We start from the raw sequence: 6,000 nt of genomic DNA, 5'->3' as shown, positions 1-6,000 counted from the left end.
CATCACTTCTTAATTCTTTTTTTTTTTTTTTTTACTAAAAGTCTGAGACAGGAGCGCCTCGGGTCAGCCGGCCACCGGGGACTCGATGCACCGACACCCGGTCACGTCTCCCTTCCCCTCCTTCCACACCTCAATATAAACTCAACTTCTGACATGTTTGGGTGGAGTTTTTTTTAAACTTTTCAAAGTGCAGCCGCGGCGGGTTTTAAATGCTTAAACTGCGGGTCCGGTGCGCTGTGCGGGGTCCCGCGTGTCTCTCTTCCTGCGTGTATTAATACTTCAATACAGAAACACGCATCCAAGAAGAGAGATTGAACCGATTCAAAGCGTGCGGCGCGCGCACCGACCGTACTCGGCGCGTCAGCGTGACTTCTGGAGAGTCGAGTCCTGCAGATATGAGGCGGAAAGCTGCGCTCGCACGGTGGTTTAGGGTCGTTCTGGAGAGAGAGAGAGAGAGAGAGAGAGAGAGAGAGAGAGAGAGAGAGAGAGAGAGAGAGAGACGAGCGGAGGCGCGTCGGGCCGTACGCGCGACTCCAACTGGCGGCGCTCCTCTCGGTTACATCTGAGAGAGAGAGAGAGAGAGAGAGAGAGAGAGAGAGAGAGAGAGAGAGAGAGAGAGAGAGAGAGAGAGAGAGAGAGAGACGCGTTCCCGGAATGCAAGCGGGGACTCCTTCCAAGTTTATGTGGAGTAGGAGGAAGAGGAGGAGGAGGAGGAGGAGGAGGAGGAGGAGGAGGAGGAGGAAGAGGAAGAGTCACATCGAGGAATTAAAAGACCAAAATGTCTCCAAAAGCTCGACTTACTTTTTGGCTTCTGCTTCAGAGGGAAGAAGTTCAAGGTGTCAGTGACTTGTCTTTTAAATACAGATCAGCTGTGTGTGTGTGTGTGTGTGTGTGTGTGTGTGTGTGTGTGTGTGTGTGTGTGTGTGTGTGTGTGTGTGTGTGTGTGTGTGTGTGTGTGTGTGTGTGTGTGTGTGTGTGTGTGTGTGTGTGTGTGTGTGTGTGTGCATGTGTGAGAGAGAGAGAGCGAGAGAGAGACTGATGGAGATCTGATCTCCTGCAGGAGTTTCCTCTCTTTCCTCTCACTTGCAGCTAAAGTGAATCGTCAGTTAAATTCAAGACATTAAGTGACTCTGGTTCTGTTTTTAGCTCTAAATGTGATCAATAATATAAATGTCATGTTATTAGAGAGAAAAACAACAAAGAAGCAGCACATCTGTTGTATCTTAACACCTAAAAGAAGCTGACCGACTCCTCAAATGCTGGAAAAAAGGGACTTGAATGTTCCAGAAAACACAAGTTTAAGTTTAAAAACTAAATGTAAACTCTTCAACTTTTCAACCTTTGCTGTTCCACCCAAAAATATTCAATGAATTTAAGTGATTCGTCCAGGAAATGACTCATTATGAGTTAACTGTGTCACTATTTATCTTGTAAGTACACCCTGCTCTTTAATTACTCAAGTGTTAAGTTACTTTTCAGCTAAAACTCCCCAGTTTTCCCTCGTTTCAGCTTGACAACTCACAACAAATCTCACCTTGGCAGCGTTAATGGCGTATTAATGTGCACGGATTTTCTCTTCATGCACGAAATCAGCAGCTACAGTTTCTCTCCTCGACTCAGACTTGTGTGTTTTGGGGCAACCGAAGCCGTCGCGGTGTTTTCTAAGTTGCTTCAGGCTGTCGGAATACAACCAACACGCTGCTTTCCTTGGTAAATGTGAGGATTTGTCAGAGTTGTGGAGTCACGACTGGTTTCTACTGCACTGATGGAGCCATAAAAAAAATAATAAATCAACACACACAGGTTTCTACTATCAAATAGAAAACAAATAGTGAATATTTTACTCTAAAACCAGTTTTTTTTTTCTACCATGTGTCGCCCCCTCTGGTGAAACACAGACACAGCAAGACTATACATTGAATTTGATAGCTTGGAAACTTTTGGGGTACCAAAGTGTATTCTAGAAAAATATGAAATAATTCAATTAACAAGCTTTTGATGATGTTTACAATTTTAATGTATTTATCCAGAAGACGGTTCACGTTATGAGTTAATTGAAGTTTCTTTGAGGGTAAAACTGTATACTATATATTCAATGCAGGACAATCAGGAGCTAAAATTTGTGTTTTTAAGGGAATAATGCTATTAGCATTATTCTTAGAGTTGCTAAGTTGCCCGCTGCATTTTGTTGTGTCAGAATGTAATAATTTGTCAAAGTTGTGGCTCGTTTCCGCTGCCCCCAAGTGGCCACAACAGTCACTACACACAGGTTTTGACATAAAACATAAAAGGTTATTTCCCGTTTAAAGCTGTATTAGTTTAGCTGATTATTTATTTGGCCAAATATTAAATGGAAGGAAATGAAGACTAAAATCTTTAAAAGTCTTTTAGTGGTTAATTAGACAGTAATTTCAAAATGTATTCAATTAAATTGTATTTTGGATGAAGGAAACTCTTCAGTTCAGACTAAAGTTAATTATGGAGTTCCACAGGGTTCTGTGTCAGGACCTATATTTGTTACATTATGCATGTTGGGAATATAATCAGGAAACAATCCGTGAACTTCCATTGCTTTGCAGATGACACACAAATCTATTTATCTATGAGACCAGATGATATTGATCAACTTGTTAAACTAGAGGCTCGTCTGGAAGACATAAAGGTTGGATGAGCCGGAATGTTCTGCTTCTGAACTCAGATAACCCAGAAGGTTATATATAGTAACACTGGATGGTATTACTTTGACCTCCAGTATCACTTTGAGGAACCTGGGAGTGACTTTTGGAACTTCAACTCCTACATTGAACAAGTCGGCTGGACTGATTTCCTGGAATTTCTCTAAAATCAGCAACACGTTGACTCATAGAAAGAAATTAATCCAAACAGTTGTTCCTTCCAGAGTACACTGGTGTAACTCCCTATTATCAGCGTGTCCAAATAGCAGCATTTTTCTAGTTGTGGCTTGTTTCTGCTGCCCCCAAGTGGCCAGAAAAGTCACTACATGCAGGTTTCTACGAGCTAATATGAAACAATACTCTATTTTATTGCCTTTAGGCGGCAGCAGGAACAAATTATAACCTCTAACTTCAAGAAACCATCACATTTCAACCCTTCAACGTCTTCATTACGTTTTTTCCTGATATATTCTTTGTGTCATACTATTGACAGTCAATCCTACGACATCGACTCCGTTACCGTGTTGTGCTCCTAAAGCAGGACGTGGAAGAGTTAAGTAGGCAGCAGAGAATCCTCATTACACGTCCAGGAGTTTGTGAGCAACAGTAGAACTTGTGTGGCGTCTTATTTTTGGATTCCAGGAGCCTGTAAGTCTAATATTTTTCCTACTTTAGCTCCGCTTTCTGGCCGGAGCTCCTGCCAGTGTGTCGCGAGCTGCCTGTGTTTGGTGTTTTGACATTTAGCAGTTTTTTTTGGGGCCTGAACGGCGGCGTGCATGCGAGCGCGGTGGATTCAAACTGGGCAGCGGAACCTCGGTTTTAGACCCCTCCCCCTGCGCCCGATATGTTCCCATGGCCCATGTACGCGAGCGAGAGGCGGCAGCGTCCTGAGGTATCGGTCCACGCATCAGATTACTATGGAAACAAACGGATATTTCTCTTTACTCACGTCTTCTTTTGTTCTTTCCTCCGCTAACGTGTCCTCCAGATCGCCCATAGAAATACTCAGTGTGTGTGTGTGTGTGTGTAGACATACGGTGTATTTTTACCCTCCTTTTTTTACGACGGGTCCATTTAAAAGCGAGCTACTAAAGACTTATTTTGAAAGGCGATTTATTCAGCCGTTCAAACGGTTTTCTTTTCAAAAATCAAAACTAATGCTGACTAAATATAAATTCACTGTCACGCTCAGATAAACAAATAGAGTTGATAGAATTTCATGGAAATAAACAAAAGAATTTGTGTAAAGTAGAAAAAAAATACTGCAGTTCCCTCCTGCTACCACCGATGGTCGCCAAAGAGCAGAATTACCCAAAATGGATTTGTTGGTTAAAATTAGACTTTTATAACTTTGTTGTTGTCGTTTAAACTATTTTTGTTTGGGTTTTTTTGGGGGGGAGGGGGGGGGGGGGTCTTTTCAGGAATCGAGTTTTTGAAATTAATAAAAATATAAAAGTAAATTAATTTCTTGACGCGAAGAAGCGTCAACGTGTCAGAAAGATCGAGACTGAAGCCGTTCCTCGAAAACCAGGGAAACCAGTCTGCTCTTGATTCCATAGGCACACACACACACACACGCACGCACGCACGCACGCACGCACGCACACACACACGCACACACAGAGGCTGGAATGAATATCTGGGTCAGATCAGAGGAAATGAACACATGGTACAGAGACTTAGACTGCACAGTGCGCTTGTGTGTGCTGCATGACTGAAGTGTGTGTATGAGCTGCACACACACACACACACACACACACACACACACACACACACACACACACACACACACACACACACACACACACACACACACACACACACACACACACACACACACACACACACACACACAAACAGTTTTCCTTGCACAAAGTGCAGTGGACGTCAACGATGTTTCTGGTTTTTATTGTTTGTCAAATCATGTTGCATGAACTCACACACGTGTTTAAGTATGCACACACACACACACACACACACACACACACACACACACACACACACACACACACACACACACACACACACACACACTAATGCGTTATCCGTCTGCCAGCCTGCCTGCTCGTCTCTGTTTAGCAGTGATGAAGTGTAAATGACGGCGGGCGGAGTAATAACAATCCTGCAGACCAAACACTCGCTCATCTCTCACAGCGATGACAGCTCTCACTCTCTGACTCTTCATCCTCCTCCTCCTCCTCCTCCTCTTCTTCTACACCTGCTCTGCCGCCTCTTCCATGCGACTCACACGCGGCCGTCGCCTCGTCGTACTTCTTTAAATCTCATGTTTGAAACAACCTGCAATGTTTACACCACTGGTTCCCAACCTGAGGACTGGCTTTTCAAAATTAGACGCGTGCAACATGATAAAAGTCGGCGTCTTGGAGGCCATCTTGTTTTGGGACTAAACGTATCTTGAGAGCATGAACGAAGAGTGTCAAACATGTGGCCTGTAGGTTCAATCTGGCCGACGCGACCTGGCGAGACGTGAAAATAAAGGCATGAACCGCACTCTCTCAACGCTCTTCTTAATTCATCCATCATGTCGTTTGCATGTTGGGCCACAGGTTGGCGCCGTTGCTTGTTCTTGTAATGAAACCACACACACACACGTGCAGCAGAGAACAACGCGCAACAATGTGAGAACACGGACATTCCAGTGGACAGAAGTCGGATTGTTATGACAGTGACTATCAAAATAAAAGTAAGAAAAATATGGAAACTCTGGAGGCAGCCATGTTTGTTACTGTTCATCTATTCGCGCATGTGGAGAACAGCTATTCACTATGGCTGTGGTTCATGCGCAGTGGCTGCATTTTCAAAAACTTGCACTTTCAGTGTCTCCAAGCACCGTCGTCATGGAAACGGACACCCGAAATGAAGGTTTTTTGCATCTTTCTGGTCACAGGTTGAGACATCAAATAGAATTTGAAGGATTTTGTCAGGAGTGAATTAATCCTGAACGTTCTCCGGATGCATCCGTGCGTTTTTGAGTTTTCGGTATTTACAGCCAACGACGGCGTCGTTCTGAAGATCAGATGGTCTCGTTTGGACTGAAGTGACGTAGGTCTGATAGACCTCCCACTGCTACACCCTGAACAAAGTGACTCCCCATCAAATGTGCGTTTGCCCGATTTAACGACGAGCGGCGTTCGCCAAGGTCCGCTCGTATTTCCAGCGGCGGGACTCTCCGAACGCCACGAAACCCGTCAAAATAAAATAATATATCTTCCTCGGAGGCCCGGGGGGCGTCTTCATGGGAGATCTTTGTTTAGTGGCCGGGTTTAGCTGGACGCAGACAGACAGAGGAGGGATTGTGAGGCCC

General features: G+C 44.3%; 1 protein-coding gene across 1 annotated transcript in view; it reads left to right on the top strand.

Moving 5' to 3' along the window:
- The window catches only part of cyp26b1 (cytochrome P450, family 26, subfamily b, polypeptide 1), a 37,125-nt gene that overhangs the window by 1,791 nt on the left and 29,334 nt on the right, over positions 1–6,000 (top strand). The gene's annotated exons all lie outside the window — the stretch shown is intronic.

The sequence above is a fragment of the Lipophrys pholis genome, assembly GCF_963383615.2.
Source record: "Lipophrys pholis genome assembly, chromosome: 18".
Classification (NCBI taxonomy): domain Eukaryota; kingdom Metazoa; phylum Chordata; class Actinopteri; order Blenniiformes; family Blenniidae; genus Lipophrys; species Lipophrys pholis.
Note: the sequence above shows the minus strand (reverse complement) of the source record. Positions and strands in the feature narration are given on the sequence as shown.